This window comes from Amblyomma mixtum, chromosome 7 (genome assembly GCF_055824585.1).
Source record: "Amblyomma mixtum isolate Tamu chromosome 7, ASM5582458v1, whole genome shotgun sequence".
Lineage (NCBI taxonomy): Eukaryota > Metazoa > Arthropoda > Arachnida > Ixodida > Ixodidae > Amblyomma > Amblyomma mixtum.
In genome coordinates, this window is record NC_143018.1 from 125,655,962 (window position 1) to 125,678,001 (window position 22,040).

Consider the following 22,040-nt stretch of genomic DNA (forward strand, 5'->3'; position numbering starts at 1 on the left):
TAAACTAGTCTGACCTCCTTCAACGACGGCACTCGGCTTACTGTCTCTGGAATGTTCGTTCTATGCGCTCCTAGTGGCAAAACGCGGTACCACAGAAGCTTTGTCGACCAAAAAATTTAGTCCGGTTTCTTTTGAGTACCCCCTCGTATATTCGCCTTTTTCTTTGCCAAACTGGAATGGAAAACAAAGGTAAGGACATTTGTCTTCTGGTGGTATCACAGTGTCGTTATTTAGTGTGGCCAGCCACGGAAACATTTTGACATGCCGTTCCTATTAGTCACGCGAACAATAGAGCACAGTACAAGGCAATGCCCCCCAGGGTTGCTCGTTGGCTGGCTCCAGGAACGTAAGTAAACAATGTTTTTGCCTCATGAGAGAATCAAGTGCGGAGGGAAGAGGAGGCAGGACAACGATAGGCCTGCGGGCTGCTCAAAACCGCCTGGCACTTTTGTGCTTCGGCGATCACTCGGGCTCAGCCCACTGACAGAAGCTGTGTCTCCTGCGGCGAGCTTCCCAGAGCAGCCTTCCACTGCTCCTGATGTTTTTACCCTTACCACCGGACCTGGATTTGTTCCAGCAATTCATAAAGTTGTGACCAAAGTCAACTGTGGTGCTAAGACACAAGTGGCAGTGAGGACAGGTTTCACCATGGGTTGTAATAGATTCTAAGCGTACAAAATCTGAAAACGTTTTCTGCTTGAATGAAAAAGAAGCACAAGATAGTTTATCTGCTGAGTCTTTCAAAACCGTAGAGAAAAAAATGGTATGGCCTTCTAGGGTAATTATTAAAAAAGCAGCTCCTACAGCGCTCTACCAACTTCTCTAATGATCGTAAAATAACTAACACATGCGGGAAATTCCTTTGAAGCCATTCATTTGATCATATATGTCTTCGCGTCACGTCATAAACTTGCACTAATTAAAAAAAAAAGATTCGTGCATTAAGAGCAAAGAAAAACAGCAAGAACTTATCCCTTGTGATCACACTTTCGAGCGTTACCAATCACCATCCTCCTTAAAAGCAATGAGACTTTTGCACTAAACCTGGATTTATGGCGTGTAAAATATGATCTGTATGTGAATGCAAGCACTATACTGCGTTGCTCGTATTCGCACTAATATATTACACATTTCAACTGTAGGCATTTTGAGAGTTTTATCAGAAACTGTCGATCCTAGCTTTAACTAGGCGTAAGTTCACCTGTTTACCCCCATGTGTGCCTTTTCATTTGACCACCCTTGCATAGACACGCACACAACATCCGTACATAGGAAGAAAATATCAGTACAATACGCCAAGAGAGACCTTCAAAAGAAAGGCGAATGTCTTGAATAAAGTTGTTTACATAGTATGAATATGCTCATGTATATGTATCGATTAGTCAGATACAATCCAAAGCAAAATATTCATGTAGAGAGATGTATGCCTATGCATATGTACAAGGAGAAAGACCTTCAAACCTTTCACAACACCACGGAGGGTTCCCACATGCTGAAAGAATCATCTGCGGGCGGGGACAAAAAACAATTGAAATTAAGTAACCCTGCTAACAAGTTTCACTCTTCATTAGTAGTTAAGCAAGGCAAAAATAAAGAAATACCGTTTTACTGCAACCACAAGCTTCGCCAAGTGTTCAATATGTAGTGGCGCTGCAGCACTTTATTTAAGTCTGTCTTCTTTGGCAGGGGCCAGAAAAAAGGTGTTGGATGGGCATGGAACCGCAAAAACAAGCCGTCACAGTTTTTTTTCGTCTTTCTTTGATCCCTACAACGATATCACGGTTTTAGGAGACCCGCAGTCCGTCAACTGCGCCATCGTGATGAGCAAGCATGCCATTTCAGGCATTCCTTGGCAGTAATCTTTACTTGCCCTGCACGAGTATGCATTCGATGGGGGGCGCTTGGCCAATAGTTGGTCACTTTTTTTCGAAACATGCTGTTGCAGTCATGCTTCCGCCTAGAGCAAAAGTTCGGACCAAAGCACGTGAACGCTATGAGGCACTCGGTCTTGGAGCCGGCAGACGTTGGAAGTAAATCTTGAAAGCGGTCAAAGTGTCTAATCACATTAAATTCATCAGGAGACAACCATTCTTCCAGCTCCATTAGCCATAAGGAAAGACGTCTCCTCCGTGATCGTCTTCCAAGTGGTGCTCCGGATCGACTCTTGGTCTGAAACATCAATGTTGCGCGGCTCCGTCGCTGCTGTAACCGAAGTGCTCCACAACTGCGGTAGGTCTGGAATCTTGGAAGTGATGGGCACTGGCGAGGGCCTTTGGAACGTGCTGAATGACTCGACCTTCTGCTGCTCCACCGGCGAGTGGACGATGCCGTTGATTCGTATTGGAACTGTCTCGCTTCCGACGTAGGCGAAGAGGTTGTGCGCATTTTGGTTGCTAGTGAAGCATTGCGCGGCCGAACTACGCGAGCCATGACCGATGTATTTCAGTGGGTCACATGCGCTCAGGGTACTGCTCTTCATGAGTTGCTGTTCCTGGCCAGCGTAGAGGTCGGGAGCGAGAGCTGAGACTTCAGGTGAGTAAAACTGCTTGTGGTTCTCTGTTGCCTATTGTTGTTCGGCGATCACCTGCGTGGAAGAATAAAGAGAATCACGTTTGGAATAAACAGTAAGAAAAAAGAAATGCCTAAACTTGACAACAAATTTAAACCCACATATAACAGCGCATGTTCAGGTGTGATCAAAATATGAGGATTCTGTCTTCCAAATTTCATTAATACTGAAATTTGGTTGAAAATAATTTAATAACATTTTCTCCCCAGCAGCGATATTGAAGTGTACATCGTGCTGAAAAATAACAGGCACAGGGTGCTCTTTAAGTTTTAGAGCAAAGGCTACACTTACGGGATGGATGCATATCTGAACAGCTGGCAGCGTGTAAACCGAAAGCTCTCATTTTCGACTAGAGTTCCATTCCCAGTCTAGAGTTAAATTCAGGTTCAGGGATAGATATGCACAACTATCATCTGAAATATTTAATGACATGTGCCCCCGTATTGCCTTCTGTGACAAAGGCCTTCTTTTTTTGGCAAGCCAAAGGCACTATACCAACTATACCGACAGGACGTAGAAAAAAATACGAGTGGCTTCAATTAAAGCGCAGAATCTAAATAAAAAGCGTTTCATTCTATGTAGTTTTGTGGTCCTTAAGTCTTACCTGTGATCTTTATTAAGTGTACGTTTGCTGACCAAATACGAAAAGGACTACCACCACATAAAGTACCAGCAATAGATAACAAAAAGTTGAAGAATGCGCTATGGTTCAAGAAGCACATAATGCCTGAATGACAATCACGCAAGTGAAGTTTAGTTTGTGAAATATAATTCGCGACTGCACTACTACCTTTGACTTTTTCTTCCTGGGCTGTCCTCCAGCACTCCTTTTCTTGTCGTCCTTCTGCGGGTTGCAGTTCTTCAGCAGGCTTCTAACTCCTGACAAGCGAGATGGTGTAGTGGGGCAGACCTCGACGCCAGCCGTAGCCGCGGTGCCACCCATCCTCCTTTGCTCAATACGTTGCTATTGAAGACCACTGTGCTCGTGCTGTCAGTGCTGGTGTACGTGACGCGCACCAGGGACGGGTGGCTGCTCTGCTTGACGTTCGAGTTTGCGCTCCAGGAACCCGCCGGCGGCTCGCTTCCGCGGTGCTTCTTGAAGGCTCGTGTGGTAAGCTGTGCCCAGGCGGTGCGGGCTTCGGGGATTTTAACGACATGCACTACATAGTTGAGGAATCCCTGCATCGCGTTGCACACGCAGAACACATACTGGAAAACGGTCCTGGCTTCGCCCACGGCAAACACGCCCAAAAATTCGCTGTGGCTTAGCTTGGTTAAGCCCGGTAATTGCGAAAGCAATATCCGTACCTACGCCATGGTTCAGCTGGTAGTGTAGCCGGTGGTGGTGCTTGTGGTTAGACTTGTGGTGATGGGTCGGTTATACAATCCAATCCAATCCCATCCAATCCACTCCATTCCATTCCAATCCACTCCAATCCAATCCAATCCAATGTAATCTAATCTAATTACATTCAAACTCGAAAGCTTCCAAAGTTTCAAACTCGCTGTTTTTAAAAACATCGCAGAGTCCCTAGAAGATCATACCCTAATCGATTGCACGCATGTGCTATGCGTAAGGGGTTCAGTTCAGTTCAATTTATTCCCTTTGGATGAGGGTTATACAAATGAGGATGATAAAAGCCTCTGGGCCCTTAGCAACCTGCTAGTTCGGCCCCATGCAATAAATGCACAAAATAGCGTACCCAGGCGTCAACATAAAAAAGTGTACATTTACATATGCACAGAAGATATTACAGAAAACTACAATCAACTCAAGCAAGCATATGCAACCAATGAAATGAAGGAAAAGACAACAGAGGACGTTCGTTACAAACATTAAACAATGCATGAATGCCGATTAAAGAGTATTAGGTCATTCTATACAAACCAAGTAATACACTTTTTATTACACTACGGCAGCAAGAGCTCTTGTCGGAAAAAATAAATGGTTTTACAGCAGCCACTGCTGCCCAGAGCAGGATAGATAATTTTACAGACTTTCATAAAGCATTCGATTGTGTTTGAAACCCTCAACTATTAATAAGATACACCTAATATTAAACAATGACACGTTGCTGACCTGCATAGAAGTCCACCTCTCCTTTTGTTGTCACAGTGTAAGGAATAAGCAATGCGTGCTCAAATGGGGCGCCTGTTAAATAGGGAATTTCAAAAGGGTAGTAGCTTAAGATTTAGAAAATTTCAAAAGGGCAGTAGCTCAACACATTTTTTTTATGGTTTTTTTTAGATATTTTCCAGGAAGTATCTGTAGAAACATAGCTATTCCGCGGCACTGCCTGCTGTGTAAAAATTTGTAACTCTGAGGAGCAAAAATTTCTATAAAATTAGCTCTCGAAATAGACGCACGATGTCAAACCTGGCAGAGGAGGATTAACATAAAGACAACAGTTTCTAACAGGAGAGAGAGAGAGAGAGAGACTCTTTAATGAAGAGCAGAGAATTTAGCCGGCGTTTAAAAATCGCTGGCATGCTACTCTGCGTAGGGAGGGGAATTTGGGAGATAAAGACAGAAGGAGAGCAGAGTGGAAGAGGTAAAAAAAAACGAAGATAAAATGCGGCCATGAAATGGGTACTAAGGATGCAATGGCGAGTATTGATGTAACCTATGGAGTGATGGAGTGCACAGTCCGTCAAATGGGCTGACGAAGTTCACTGCATGAAGAATGCATGAAGGTGACGTGCAAGTGAATTTAAAGCTTATCGAGATGTCCAATGTCTTTTAAATATGTGAATAGAAAAGTCATTGCAAGTCTCTGTTGCCTAAGGCAGGCTAAGGGACCTAAAACTTTGTCCATTGTAAGGGGCACTGAGCAGAGCTTCTGCATGCAATGTTCATAGTACGCACGCTCGTTAACATATGCAGGGCACTCAAGCAAGATATGCTCCACAGTTTCTATCGCGGCACAGTTGTCACAGTGCGGACTGTCCATTTGTCTAAAACGGTATCGTAAGCCGTTTGTATATGCAGCATTAAGACGAAGTCGATGATAAAGTGTTTCCAGATGTGGAGGAATTCTTAAGATGTGGGTCGATTGAGTGAAGAAATTGGTACTGATATGTCGGCAAACTCCAAAGCCGATACATTTCTTCGGAATCAAAACTTTTGGTCACATGGGACGCATCAGATTTCGTAAAAAAAGTTCTAATGTATCTCCGATGTTGATGGCCCTTACGGGCCGCTTCATCTGCTTTTTCATTAGCCTGAATGCCACAGTGAGCAGGTACCCACTGAAATGTTATGCAGTGGCCTGCGGCAATAGCTAAATGATGTAGATATCCGATGTCCAGGGAAACTGGCTGGTTATTCGTTTTCTTCAGCAGGTTGGCCAGGATCTGCAGAGATGCTTTCGAATCGGTGAAGATAACCCAACGGTCGGCGGTTCGGCGCAGGATGTAAGAAACAGCTTCCTTAATGCCGTGAAGCTCAGCTGTCGTAGAGGATGTCCTCCGCTGCAGCCGGTAAGAAAGGGCATGGCCTGTTGAGGGCACATAAAGGCCACATGAAGAGGTTTCTTTAGTAGTTGAACCATCGGTGAAGATATGGGTGGGCTGGGAAACACGTAATTTACAATGGTTACAATGGACAGTAGTGCTCGTACAGATTTTACAGGATTCAATTTCACACTTCATCTCACAGACCTAAAATTTGCACCCTACAGAACAAAAACACTCCAAATGAAAGTACATGCAGTTTTAAATACATTCGAAACACACATTATAGAACACATCAGGTTTTAAACATAAAAATTTCAAACATACTCAGATTAAAACACGTTAAGTTTAATAATTTTAAATTTTTTAAAATTCTGGAAAGACGTTACCTTTAGTGGTAGCAGAAATTAGAAGACAGTTTACAGCAAAAAAGCACCAATAAAAAGAAAAGACACCAAGAAAAACACAAAACGCACTAATACAAGAGAATCATGTGACCTTGGCTGCAAGGAAATGTGCATGTAGCGCTCGTAATGACAATTTTTCCGGGAAGGTATCGATGAGTGCAAGGCTATTTAGAAGAATAGCAGCACGATAAGAAATGGACTGGTGACCGTACTCTGTACGACAGGGAGGCACCACCCATGCGGCATTATGACGTGTATTGTAAATGTAAGTGCGGGGGCGAAGGTTTAACAAATTCAGGATGCTGTGATTGCACGCCGATACGGATGAGCGATATGTACAAGCTAGACGGTAAGGATAAATGCATTCCGTGGGAAGAAGCTTATAGCTCAAGAAGTAATCGGAAGTGTGTGCATGACAAGGGACATGAGAAATAGCAGGCAAGGCACGTTTCTGGCAGATTTCAAGTTTCTGTATGCTTTCTTTCGATGTAGTTGGCCAGACTAAATGGCATTAGTTAAGTGTCTTCAAAAATAGTACGTTATACGTTAAGCGTTTAACGGCTGTTGGCAAGAAATTGCGGTGTCTATGTAGTATCCCGCAAACCTTATTAAGTTTGTTGCAAAGCGCATCAACATGCTTGTTCCAAGTTAGAGTTTCCGATAATGTTACGCCAAGAGCCTTAATTTCATTAACAATGCTTACCTCTTCGCAGTCTAAAAGAATTAAAAGAAAATTTCTGAGTACGGAAAAGTATAGCTTGAGTTTTTTTGGTATTCAACCGCAGGTAATTTCTTTGCGACCAGTCTTTAACTAATGATAAAGCGTGATTTGCCGAGCAGACTAGATCATCAGTATTTGCCCCTCTGAAAAACATAGCAGTATCATCCGCGTACCCAACCCATGTAGCTGTGTTTAGAAGAGAAAAAAATGTCGTTAATATAAACAACAAATAGCAGAGGTCCAAGAATACTCCCTCTCGTTACACCGGAAGCGATGGTTCTTATGTCGGAATTGTGATTGTTATGGCTGACATACTGGCACCTGTTTTGAAGCTGTGAGGAAAGGAGACGATTTGCACTACCGCGTATTCCGTAATGCTGCGGCTTAGACAATAAGGTTACACGATGTACGCAGTCAAATGCTTTCGTGAAATCAATATACAGTCCTAGTACAAGTTTTTGTGTTCAAAAGCATCAGTAATGAATTCTTTTTCTGTTAATAGTGCCAATTCCGTGGAGTTGCCTTTTAGGAAGCCTACTGGTGCGGCGAGATAAGTGAGAATTTGTTTAAGAAGTTGTAAAGGCGTGTGTGCACTATTTTCTCCAAGCCTTTTGAAGATATGGGTAGTACGGAGATGGGACGATAGTTATTTATGGCATTATTTCACCCCCTTTATATAGGGCTACCACTTTTGCAATCTGCATGTTCTTGGGAAAACTGCTGCACTCTAGAGCTAAGTTGTATATCTTATTCAGGATAGGTGCAATCAGGTCTAGGATGTATTTCACTGGGGCAATCTGCATGTCGTTGACATCCTGTGATTTAGAATTTTTCATTGACTGGAATGTCCCCAAGGACTCCTAATGCTCCGGGAAAAAATGCTGAAAAAGAAAAACTACCAGTAAGGCGCTTCGACAGATGTTTCTGTCGACAATGAGTTGGAGACCCCAATGAAAACATCTACTTAATTTAGTATTTTTCTTTCATTCGCAGTTGTATCATTTTAAATGAGAATAAGATAATGCTTCGTGTTTGTAATAGCCCGCAGATTTTTGTCACAGTTGTCCTTTCAGCCTCAGGGAACGTAAGACCGTTAGAGCCGCAGTCGTTTTTTTATTTCATAGGGACTAATAACAAAAACAGAACATCAAAACAATTTTCGTTTTGAATAATATTTGAAGAATAAAAAGCAGCAAATTCTCTGCACTAATTTACTTGAAGATTCTATTATCTCTCAGTTATGGGTCATTCTCTGGAGAATTCAAAAGGAAGGACTAAAATAAGTTTCGAATGCGCGACTCCACCGACCGTGTTCTTACCCCACGCAATGAGAACGCGCTTGAGCATGAAGCACGTTTCGGATGAGGCGAACACGTGCACGAGCATCTGGTGCATGTTCGCGGCCTCGACGCCCATCCAGGCGAGGCTGGCCAGCAGGAAGTAGTGGGTGGTCACGGCCGTGCCCAGGCACAGGTACATCTGGGGGAAGCGCTCGTGCAGCGAGCCCGCCAGGAAGGCCACGTTCAGCAGAAGCATGGCCGAGCACAGATTGAGCAGGATCTTGCCCGACCAGTTCTTGCTCAGGCTTCTGCTCGAGGAGAGAGAGCATAAAAGCTGAGTTACAAATTTCATATAGCGAATAAAAGTTCTCAGCTTCGCCTTCAATTTGTCCGGTGCGATGGATCACTAGTCCGAACTTATTCTTGAAGACAAATTTGTGTTATCCATGCCATTAGCCTTTCTCTCCCCTTATAGGCATTCTCGGTTTAAATTTCAACGAGACTGTGAGGGGAAAAGTCGAAATGATGCATCGTACGATGCCTCCAAGTTAGGCAGGTGCTGTTTGAGATGAATGTTTTGTCAGAAATGTACGAGGTCTGTTAGAAAAGTATCCGACTTTATTTTTTTTTGCGAACACCTGATGGATATGAGACAAGCGCTCTTGCATCAGGCGACCTTGAACCTTCATGCGCATGCATGAATTTTTTCCCGCCTGCCGATAGCGTCAGTCGTTGGGAAGCAGCGTTTGAGGGAGGCAGTGTGCAGTGCTCTCGTCGGTTTTTTATTACAAGGAAAATGGCGGAGTGAAAGGAGCAGCGCTACTGCAACAAATTTTGCCATAAACTTGGCGACAGCCGAGTGGAAACCATTCGAAATATTCAGACGGCTTTCGGTGAAGATGCTATGAGCAGCACACAGTTTAAGCAGTGTTACAATTGTTTTAAAGATGGCCGCACATCGGTGGAGAACGAGCCACGCTCCAATCGGCCATCAACATGCCAAAATGACCAGGTCATTGCCGAACTGAACGCTATGGTGATGCGGGACTGTCGCGTGACTATCCGAGAAATTGAGGAAGAGGTGGACATGAGCAATTTCTCCGCATATTCCATTATCACCGAAGATTTGGCCATGGAGAGAGTTGGGGCGAAATTTGTGCCGAAGCTGCTCCCGGTGGAGCAAAAGAAGCTTGGTGTTGAAGTCTCACAGGACATGCTGGATTCCGCAAACAGTGACCCCGACTTCATCAACATCATAATCACTAGTGACGAGTCTTGGGTGTAGAGCTACGACCCGGAAACCAGATCCCAGTCGTCAGAGTGGAAGCATTCCACGTCACCACGACTTAAGAAGGCCCGCCAATTGCGCAGCAATGTGAAAGTGATGCTGACTGCTTTCTTTGACACCCTCTGTGTGGCAGACCTTGAGTACGCACTCTACAGGGTCAAACAATGACCAAAGAGTACTACAGGAATGTCCTCCGTTGCCTACCTGATGCTGTGCGGCGCAAGAACCCGGAGCTGAGGTCAACAGGAAATTGGCGCACCCATCGCGCCAATGCTCCTGCACATTCCTCGCACTCGAATCAGATTTTTTGGTGAGAAACCAGACTCCTGTAGTTCAACAGACTCCTTACTGTCCTGATATGGCCCCTGCGATTTCTGGCTGGTTCCCAAAATCAAAAGGCCATTGAAAGGAGCGCGATTTCAGACAAGGAAGAACATTATGGCTGCAACGACAGCTGAGCTAAACTCCATTCCGAAAAGGGTCTTTTCGGAATACTTCCCACAATGGCAGCACAGCTGGGAGAAGTGTGTGGAGTCCCAAGTAGACTAGTTTAAAGATGACTAGGTTTGCAACGCTCCAGTTATGCAAGTTTTTTTTTCAACGGCCAAAGGTCGGATACTTTTCTAACAGACCTCATATATGCCATCAGTTTTGCTTTGAACTTGTACTGAGTGAAACGGTTCTTGTAGCTAGCGCTGAAATTTTCCTGAGGATCGGACCTCGGTAGTGCGTAGATTTTGAGTAATCCTTGTCGCTGCTAAGCATTATTGACCAAAACACTAAATCCGTGTACAAAACAGAATTGCCCTGGTCTCTGATCGTTCATGAAATGTGATCAATGTGGCCCTTTGTCTGGACATCGTTTGCATACAAAGGTACTCGGGGACATTAGGACATTAGAAATGTACCCGTGTTAGATCCTGTGCTTGAATAATTCCTTGGTAATCGACGTATGCTCACTGAATGTCATGTAACATTTTTGCTGTGGTGACGCTCAGCCACTACGCACTCAGCTGGAACAAACAGGTGATGTTGTGAAATCGTCATTTGCATTTAAACCCGGAACTTTACAACCTGTTGACTAGGGTCATTTTTGGGAGCAGTGTAGCAAGCATAGCAGAAGATGGTAGTAAGTCAGGTGGGCGGATGAGGTTAGAAAGCTCGTAGGGAAAGGGTGGCCGCAACAGGCACAGGGCAGGGTTGATACTGAATACTGCGAATTTTTACTAACTATCGAAAAAGAAAGACACGATACTATGTACCACATGTTTTCAATTCTACTACCTAAACTTGATAGCATGAGAAGCTTGAAAAAAACTTTAGAGAGAGCTCAAGAGTTGGTGCCTGTCATCTACTATCAGCCGATGACATTTTCCCTTCCTCAGACTCATGGATCTATTATACTGCTTGTTTACATCTTCATGAAGCGAATTCATTCCACACGACACATTGCACTTCCGTGTGTTCATCGGTTCCGCTCCTTGTTGTTTTGTGAAATAAAGCTCCCTGGATCCTTTTATATACCTATATGCTTTGTTCATACTCCCTGTAGGGTGCAAAAAAAAAAAAATAGGTCTGAGAGGAAGTGTGAAATTTAATTCTGTATGTGCACGAGCAATACTGCCGAACTGTACATAGAGGGGGCCGGGCTTTGTCAAGCCGCAGTCACGCGGCTTTTACCCGTCACCCCCTTTTCTCCTTGAGAGAGAAATAAAGACGTTTGATTTGACATAGGAGATATATCTGTCTTAATTTTCAGCTGTTTTCTATTAATGTTTAATGTATTTTCACTTTTTTCTTTCTTCTCTTCTGTCCTTACTGCACATGTTGTGTGGATTTCTTGCGCAAAATCTGACGTCGATACGCAGATCTGCGAAATCGCCCACAAAGACCGTATGCTTAGGCAGGCAACGCATGTAATAAAAAAATAATTTGTACAATAAACTATTGTTATTAAAAAGTATAATTCTATGGGAGAGGCCTTTGCCCTGCAGTCGATGTAGTCAGGCTGATGACGATGAAGGTAAAAGATGCGCGGTTACATTAAGGGCTCGCTGATATTGATGTCATGTACAGAGAATTTTGATTTATATCGCATGCCCGCAACTTGACATTACAACTAGGCACTCTGAGCACGTGCTGAGAATTCAATAGGCGACTTTCTTTCTTGAAGCATCTTGCTCTTCGGCATACATGTTGTTTAAGGTGAAGGACTATACCGCGTATCAAGCCCTTTAAGCGATATTGTATTTCAACCGTCTTGACATTGAACATGACCTGAAGCCCCAACGCGTCTAGCCTCAGCTTTTCGAGCGCTTCAGTCATGTAATAACACATGCAGGATGCGGAAATTAGGAGCTGAAAGCAGCAAAACTTCGACTATTGCTTTAAACTTGTTCACAAAGTACGCCATTGTAAATGCAAGGAATATGGTTGCGAGAGTATTTGTTGTCAAACATTAGACACCACACAACGTACACAGCACGAAAGGCAGAAACTCTGACTCCATGACCCAGCGCTGAAAACAGCAACGTGAACATTAAACGTGCATCTATCTTTTCTGGCCCGCAGTGCACTTTCCGATTTTTGAAGTGTCATGTCTTAAATATCAGGGCGCCAAACCATTTTGGAGTAATGCTCCCTTTCATGCGGTAGCATTAGGGCTGTAACATAAAAAAAGTTCTGGCTTCTCTGTCACGACAATTCCTGATTGGTTTCGAGAGATCATGGGACATCAGGGCAGGCCCTGATCGGGCGCTCTGATTGGTTGAAAGAGGAAACCTGCTCTCCGTGGCACGCGGCAACCTAGCCACCGGAATGTGAGCAACGTGCCCACCATGGCGGGTGCAAATTGCACTGATGATTGGTTGAGAGAGGTGAAGTGAGCCCCAAATTTTGAAAGTCGGCCCGCCTCAGGATATGATTCAGGGTAACTAGTGGAGATTATAGGGTATTGATTCTAAATACAATATCCAACTGAAAATGCGCGAGCATTGAAGAAGGAGATGACTCATGCCTAACCTATAAGGCCAATTAAACCAGCTCCAAGAGCAGATAAAACGACAAAATTCCAAGAGCACCATTAGACACTCATTTCAGACGACATAGGAATGTGGTTAAGAAGACCCCCATGTTTTTTCTTCATGTTGCAACAAATTTCCATATAACTGTCACCTAATATTGTTACGTGACGGCCAGCCGAGAAATGAGACGGGTTGACAGATGGCTATGAGATGATTTAATCGCCGCTGTCCTAGAGCGAGCGCTCCGTTCCGCGCCACTGTCAGCTTCGTCTTCTTCCTCACAATATATTACGTCACTGCATATATGTTCCGCGTCAAACGCTCGGCTGTATAACCTTGAGGTAATGAAAATGGGCGCTAATAAGAAAGGGCGCGCGCAACGATGTATTATCGAGTGGCTTCTTACTCCTCGTTCAGTCAAGCCAGTTTGAATTTCGACGCGAAAATCCCGACTTGGCGTCCCTCCGAACCCTCGGCGGAGCTTTATTTTAGTTGGAGCAGGGAGGCGGTGCACCATTTATAACTTGCGCATATTTACTGACATTTATTGATCAACTTTCCATTTAGTACAAAACCGTTTCTTTGTCACCATTTCCGCTGTTGTTTTCAAGGCTCTTGGTGCCGTTAGCCCTTCAGGCGACGAACATTTCATGCTATATTCAGGGTTCGCACGAAACGGCCAGAATAAGCTGACGTTGTCCATGGCAATCAGGTGTAGACACTCACTCGTAAGCACGAAAGAAGCACAACTGAGGCTGGTCAGAACAGCGCAAAATTGTCTCACCTGAAGAGAGCGTAGGTGAGTATGGTGAAGGACAGACCGACGGCTGACACAATGCATGCAACGTACGATATGAGCGTGAGGTTCCGGTGGTGGTGCGGCGCCATTAACATTCCAGGCATGAGATCCTAAGGAAGGGAAAAAGAAGGAAGGGAACGGGTGGCTCTTGGTGAGGCAATGAAACATATCAAGGCTTTGACAGGGGCCTCCAAGGTATACACAAGACAGCAGGACTTCATATCATGCCACATTTCCGTATTTGTGCTCCCTTTGCAGCGGTGAAGGGCAAGGCTTAGCGGGTGATCATGAGATGTTATTTGTTGAAATACAAAGTAGAAACTGCAGCTCATGTCTTGATTCAAACAAACTCCGCAGTTGTAGTGACTCGCTGCGTAGCGGCAGCTCTAGGAGGTTGGTCACTGAAGCTGCCTTTGATTAAAATGCAGTAACGCAAGAAGGTTCGCTGTTAATCTTCCGCGACTAATCGCTGCGGTCACGTGACTGCGTGAGAAATAGCAGTCCTCCTAAACGTGCTTCACCTCAAGGAGTTAGAAGGCTGCCTGGAAATATCACTATTGCATTGTTTGCAGTGACAGCCTGACCGGAAAGTATGCGTATTTCCCGCAAAACGCTGTGAATAGCTGAAAATTATCGCCTCTATTTGGGTTTGGAAACAGCACGGGTACCTAATCAGAAACCAGCAACGCTGAAAAAAAAATCATTTATCGGCGCACTTACATCAAGCAGTGGTTAATGTATTGTCCTTTTTTTGTCACAGATAGTGAATCAAAATGCAGCTGGGCAGAATGGCAGGGTCACCTGGGACGCATTTGTGTCGATGCTCATCGAGTTTCAGATCAGCACAGCTTAAACCTCTGTCCAAACTTGTAATGCTCGCACAGCGCTTTACCCAAGGTGAGCCATGCTTATTCGTCGTTACCTCACCAAAGAAAATTGAAAATTCGAAACGAGGTTTCGAATAGCACCCGCAGACTGCCCGCATGAAATCAGGTTTCATGTGCTTCTACTAGAAGCTCTTTTTCTCTGACCTCTTTATTGCAAAGTCCCGCAACAAAGCAGCCATTGACAACAGTAAAGAGTGAGCAAGAACTATCGGCAATAAATACCGTTAAGCGCAGCGACAACTTTCTTTAAACCTCTCCCAATAAAAGGTCGCGGGAAAGCCAACGTAAAATGTTGAATGACATGAATTAGGTTTGGCCAGCGGTTGTGGACATTGTGGTGGCGAAGGGAAATCTTAAGAAAAAACACTAAGAAAAAATAGACGCATCCAGAATAAAAACAAATGCAACAAAATCAGTGATTGGAGGCACTGTCAAAAGCGGTGCCGATAATGTACTGCAGTTCAGAAAAAAACCAAAAACGAAAACCCAGCAGAGTACAGTGTCGAGTTAAAGTTCGCGGGACAGACGGTACCGACTATTCTTCATGGCTAACGAAGCAAACACGGCTATGCGGTGTTTATACACGCGTCCTCTGATGACATAACGTCACAGTAGTACCACCTCGACGAAAGTCATCTAAGGTGAAACGTCAAAGGTAAAGAGTCAAAGCAGAAGCCGTCATGGTGGGCATGAGGCACCACGATGTTCTTTTGGAGGACACGGTACAACATAGGGTTTTGGTTAACCATATTACAGCGCGAAAAAATTACCGAATCGCCAAGGGAAAATTTTGGGTGGTTGCCGGTGCCAAATTCAGAGGTGGCCGTCCTGTCGGGCACGTTTATTATTGTCGGACATCAATTTTTGCCCAAATCGACCAAGGTCAAATTTCCGGGGTGGCCCGGGTCAAATTTTCGAAAATGATTGCAGCCAAATTCGGAGGTCACCATCACATTGGGTGCGGTCAGTTATTCTGGGCATCGATTTTGGTTCAAATCGGAAAAAGCAAAATTTCGTGGATGAACCGAACCAAATTTTGGCAATAACCTAGGGCAATTTCGGAGGTCGCGATCGCGTCGGGCGCGCTTAATTATGGTTGAACATTCATTTTCGGGCAACTCGGCCAGTGTAAAATTTCAGGGGTAGCAAGGCCAAATTTTCGAAACAATCCGAGCCAAATTTGGAGGTCGCCATCGTATCGGGCACGGTCAGTGATGCATGGACATCGATTCTGGGAGAAATCCTACAAGGTCAAATTTCGGGGGTGGCCCGGCTTTGCAACGTGGCACCAAAGTCAAACTTATGCTCACCCCGGAGATTGCCTTTTGCATTTAGCAGAGCTATCGCTGTAAAGAATTATCACAAGTGACGGATCACAAGGGCGGCGGAATGGCAATGCGCGGCGCTGCGGTTAACGTACGCCACGATCACGAGAGCGCTAAAGCGCTCCCATCTTTTACTCTAAGAGGGGTTCAACAGACGCACAGCCGGCCAACGCCTGAGTCATCACACGCTTGGGAAGCGGCAAGCTGCACAAAGGTTGCTTCCTGTAGCCACCGCTGTGCTGCAAACACAGTAATGGCTCGGCACTGTTGCCATCGACGCGCTCGCGAAAGGCGGCGTGGCCGCGCGAGGTTCCGTCATCCCGGTCGTCGCTAATATTTTTCACTCGCCATAATATGTGCACTGTATCAAATATCGGTAGCCTGCAAACGAATATTGAGTTTCTTGCCTCTTGAAACCCAGCTTCTGATAGTTTTATCGTGGAAAGTGATGACACTCTTAAATAGAAGTTCAAAGGCCTCAACAGTGGGGACAGTGAAGCACCCAGCAACCATCAAATTTAGGTAAGGTTATCATTGCCTTCCTTCTGGACTCAGCGGATGTTAAGCACATCAAAGCTACCGAGAGCACCCTCTTCATGGCTTCACTGAAATCTCTGTAATGCGCACATTCTTGGTTTATACTGGCCCTTTCTTTTCCTATATCATAGGTGCCTATGCGACCATTCCAAGCTAAATCTAATATTCAGACTAGTTTAATGTCCGGAGACTTCAAGGTGGAAACCATAAAGCTTCTGCAAGCTGCACCTGTAGTGTTGTGTTTCATCTTGGTTAGTGGCCATTACATTAATTTTATGGATTCAAGTAAGGAGCGCATAGGAATACACAGAGAAGAAAGAATAGAGGAACAAGATGCAACAATGTATTAGGTCAGTTCGAATGCACAGGGTCGTCCACTTCCATCTTTAACACCGCTCACTGCGGCCACCATTTCATGCAAGTTTGAAAATGGCCGCCTTCATAGCTAGCCGCAGTGCGCTGTCGGCGTCAACAATTTGATGTAGCTATTTATCAGCGCTCTTGAAATGGACGCGAAGACCGTGCTCGGTTGAGGTCGACATCAGCGATGCGTCGAAGCCGCGGCCAGCGCTGACAGAAGAATATGTGAAGGCCCATTTTGAATGTTCCGACTCGTACACCCTCGCCGAGGTGACCCAGAGCATGACAGTCTGCGACGATTTTGTGACGGCTGAAGAAGAGACGACGCTGCTGACCGAAATTGAGCCTCAGTTCAAGAGGTTGCGGTACAAAAGTGGCCACTGGAACGATGTTAGTAGGTGTGGTATCATCGCCTTCAGCGTGTTTTTCTTGTCTTTTTTATTAAGCCCGTTATTTGAGTACAAAAAGCGTACTTGTGCTGTGCTATGTGAGCGCACGTTAAACTCCACATTCCGTATTACAGTGGATACAGAGCAGCCGCAACGTTGTTAGCTGAGGCACTCCGTAATAGTTTCGCTGTACTGTATCTCGATGTAGCTTGGCAAGTAAAGCGAGTTTTGTCAATGTTAATAACTGTTTGTAATGACAGTTTCTTATAATATTTGTGATGCCGAAAGTAATTTTGGATTGTATGGAGCTGCTTTTAAAGTATGATGTCTGTTAAGTTTGGTTTCACGCATGTTCGCATGCAGCCATATGAGAAGTTGCTTATCTATTAAAGTGTTCGTATGAACCTGTGTAAGTCATTTAAACCGAATATGAATTTCATGAGCTGAACAATATTTTATTAATGACCTTGTGCAGGACATTTCGAACCGAATATGGAGTTCGTGAGCTGAACATTATTTTATTACATTTAGTACTTTCACTTTCATATGTGTTGGGTTACATTTCATTTTTCGTATTGAATCTTTCCTCTGTATTTTTTTTTCAGGTGATTTTTCATGGGTACCGAGTGATAGAGTGGAGAACATGGTCACTTGCATGTGAAGCAATATTGGGGCGGGTCTGTGCGCTTGCCTTCCCACCTGACGTGTACCAGATACATATTCACTGTCTCGATTTGCTTGAAGATGGCCACATAAAGCTACACGTAGATAGTGTTCGTGTGAGAGATTGTTTTAGAAATTCGTTACCTTGTTTTTGAGTTTTTTTACAATTTAATCTGAGAGTATTTAGTGTCATTTTTCACTATGTTTTATTTTTGTGGCAATAGTGGCCTCAAAGTTTTTTTGATAGTTTATAGCACTCTATGACCGCAGGATAGAATCAGGAATTCTGTGAACAAAGCCTTACTTTTTAGTCAGTCTTTTATTCACTGCTGTAGTTTGTGTAAACACCATAGCCCCAAAACTATGCTGGCATAATGGTTAGCACATGAAGCTGACAAGGTTGCACAGTATTGGAAATTCCTTCTCCCTTTTAGATGAGTCATGCTAAAATATATTGGGCTCAATCATGAATACTGCAAATTCGCAGTTCAGTCACTATATTTCTGTAGTTTCAGGCATGCAAAAAACAGTGGCGACAGTGTTGTGATCACCTCTTGTCAAACTATTTGCAGACCAGACTTAGTTGTTGATGGCCTGAGAGTTCAGAAGCCCACATTTATAAAGCAAAGGCGAAAGTGAAACCCACTTTGTAAGAAAAGTATGGAATTGAATTCAGGCACCCCTGCAAATTCGCCTTCATTCATAACAAAAAAAATGACAGCAGTAGTGACCTTCCTCATCTCCAGCCTCGGTCATGAAAATGCCACGTACCCTTGTCATACCTGAGCATCTCCACTCTCCACATCTGATATCATTTTTGTTTGAACTGCAAGGGACTGAAATGACTCACCAATGATGTATGCTTCAGTATGATCCATCACACCAAACTAGGCAACCCTTCAAGGTCAGCGAAGGCTAGGCCGCCTGGATCGCAGGACTGTTCAAGGCATATGTTTAACTCATTTGGTCAGTGTGCGGTCAGAGGGGTCAGGTAAAACTTGCAGTGATGACTAAGATACTGTTTAGCATGAGCGAAATCCGCTATACATAGTTTGCTCCAATAAAAAGACCATCACAGGTGGTAATTAACCAACATGCCACATGTAGTCCATATATCATTGCACAAACAAAATATTTCACTCTCAATTTTTGCCATTAAAACTCTCCTGAAGGTAGTGCTTTGACCAGCCCTTGCAGGTATCTCTGAACTGTTAAGCATTGACATAAGAACAAATAAAGGAGCTGTAGTTCTTCTTGCCCATTCAAGAATTGCATTTAATCGAAGAAGCACTTATCACTATAACTGCACGTGCAAGTGGGGTCAAGCTTTTGTTTCTTCAGTCGAGAAATTTGCAGCATACAGTTTCGTTAGAATGCAGTACAACTATGTGTGCATACCACTTACCCTAACGATGGAAGCAGCATGTTCTGCTAGCTTTTATATCTAACTGCATTAAAAATACTACTGACAGTCGAATTCTGGCAAATATATTTGTTCAACTTGTGGAATTAAGCAAAAACAAAAGGAAAACAATGCTGCCTGGTGTGAAGCGTTTATTTATTAATGAGTGGGTCAAAGATAGAAGCTGCTTAAGTGCATTTAAAGAAGGTTCTGCTAATAAAGCGGAAGTGCTGTGGGGTTTTTCATGTGCATCTTCAGATTTAAATTTATAAGTGCAGTTATATTTGTGCGAAGACCAGGAAAAAAAGACTTCATCCTGCCACTCATAGCTGAACTTATGTTACCCTTTGTTCAGTTTGGAGAGATATGACCTTGTTGGTTAATATGTGTGGCATTGATTTTCCCTGCTAGTGCAGCTTGCCAGAAAGGTCTTCAAGTAAATCAACCATATCTACTTTAAGACTTTTTTCTAATTAATGCTTTACTATTGAGTACCAAGAAGCATGAAATGGTGTTGTGTACCTTATCAACAATGAGAAATCATGAACTCTAGTACAAGCCGCAGTGAAGTGGAGAGAGAGAGAGAGAGAAAGAAATTTTAATGAGGAAAAGGTGGCAGTGAAGTGCAGAATATCCATGTCATACATATGTGATAAGCAAACGTGCGGCAGTTGCTTCCGGAAGTGTCATGCTTCTTTCTTTTATAATTCTGAGGTGCTTTGAGTGAAGTATACCTCTAAATATGTCACTGCCAAATCTGTTTTCTTTTGAAGCATTTTTTAACCTTACAGACAAGCCACATGTTCATTCACCGTCCAGTGGTCTGTAGCATTGAGCTTTTGATTGTGTTGTCAACCTCCAGTGTTGAGAAACATTTTTTCTCCTTTTTTCAGTTCTGTGGCGACCCAATCGCATGGTTGTCGCTTATGTCGTCCAGCATTATGAAATTTGTTTATGAGAAGAAACCTGAGAAGTGGGTCAACATTTTATTGAAGAGCCGATCACTTTATATAATGAGGTGGTTCATGGTACATCTACTTCTAGCAGTGGTTAAGAGATGTTATGTAGTTTGGGCAGTATGTTGTATGGCGCTTCATGCTCACTCAGGGAATATTTTGGGCAAAAGTTGTTTAAAAATTTTGTGAAATGCACCAAGGTATCTTGGACACTTGTCATGAAAAAGTGACATTTGTTTGCATAGCTTAGGTGCTCTTATGAAAGTGGAGAGGGAGAAAGATGGGAACTAGTGTTGCTACTTGTTTGATACTGCATTCATACACTTCTAGGCTTTCTCGCGATTATGCTTTTGCTGTGATTACCGAGTTTTCATCAATAAATTTTTTCACCTCATTAACTACTCAGCGTTGTAACCACTTACTTGTGGGTAGGGTTCCAATAATTTTGGGCCCTGGCTGAAATATTTTTATGCATTATCACCTACATAATCTTCTGCAAATACTTCATCTGTATTATGCAGAGGATGTCAACTCCTTACGCATTGCAATGCTTTACTCGTTCAAGGTAAACAGATCACAGTATGTTGGCAGTTGCATGATTGGTCTTGAACATTCCACTGTTTACCTGCAAATATAAACAAGTAGCTGGTTCTTGGTAGGCACCTATTAATAGCTGTTTGATAATTTGTGAACATATGTATTAGTCTAATACTCTAAAAGTGTGGTTGTAACAGGGTAATAAGTTCTTTTTGCGGCCTCTATCTTCCATACAGGACTTCTGGAGTAAAAATCATTATTTCTGCGTTAGAACTGTGAATTGGTATAATTTTTTAGCTGTTTTGAACATAAATTGGAGGAGACGCTTAAGCTTCGCCTTGCGAATATGACGCGGTGACATAATTCGTTAGTTCCCATGTACGCAGAAGGTCATTCTCTACTTTACATTCATAGAGCCTTGGTAGTCCTCATTCCCCTCCTGCAGCAGTGGTGCAGCAGTTAAGCGATGCGCCACTTCCATGTCACGGCAGGTGCTCCTAGCGGTGGGCCCTGTGGAGCCCAAGTTGCTCTTTCCGAGCGAGCAATCATTAATTCAACTGCCACGGTGGGCAGTTTGCTCACTATCCGTTTCGCTGGTTGTGAAGAGACCGCAAGGTCACGTGACCTAGGTGGCGCACCTGCCTCGCAGGTTGCTCTAAGGGAACCACCTACCGGAGCCATCCCCATGCTCGGCAACGCCGGATTTTGTGTGCAATGCGTTAAAAATATGCCGGTGCTTGTATATTTGCATTTATGAACCTTCTCATTTTACTGAAGTGAAATGTCCTGCACCTCCGTGTTGTGTTCTTTTCATGTCTAGGCTACTAGTGAAGCAAGTTTTTTTCTTTGTCCCTGTCACCATTTGCAGAGGCGCAGCGAGGTGCGACTATACACACGAGATACTGGCCAACCAGCACGCTATCTTCGGGTCCTCGCCCGTGCACAAGACGAGAAGGATGTCTGTAATTTGTTGGAATGAGCGAAGCTGACAGTGACATACGAGAGCACTTTCGCCGATAAACCTGGATTTTAATTAAGATCACTGACTATTGCAGTGTGACGTGATATTTTGCTCTCATCAAATATGAATAATATCTTTCTCGTAATGATAGAAGTATGGGCGCCCTTGAAAAACCGCACACAGGACATTGAAGGAGTTCAGCATTAATGAGAGTGATTAGCATGGCCAGCTAGCTTTGTTTGAAAACAGAAAGGGTGCTGAGCGCATTTACCCACATCACTGTGCACTTCTAGCTGTTCTGGTGGTTATTGACTTGGTTCTAGGCAATGCTCTGAGCAGTATAGTACATGTGTAATCTGATGTCTAAGTGTAATAGAACTTGAAAAGTGGGGCTGCTTGGTAGTATTGTTCCATTATAGAAAAACTAACCTAAGCAAGGCAAACTTAGAAAGCAGATGAAAATGGGCAAAAAACAATGGTTCT

At 43.8% G+C, this 22,040-nt stretch overlaps 2 pseudogenes; one reads left to right on the forward strand and one right to left on the reverse strand.

Annotated features, from left to right (window-relative positions):
- Positions 1 to 2,074: 2,074 nt before the first annotated feature.
- Positions 2,075 to 14,446, reverse strand: LOC149337423 (uncharacterized; annotated as a pseudogene).
- Positions 14,447 to 16,718: 2,272 nt separating this feature from the next.
- LOC149337424 (RNA demethylase ALKBH7, mitochondrial-like) lies at positions 16,719 to 21,744 on the forward strand (annotated as a pseudogene).
- The last annotated feature ends 296 nt before the right edge of the window (positions 21,745 to 22,040 follow it).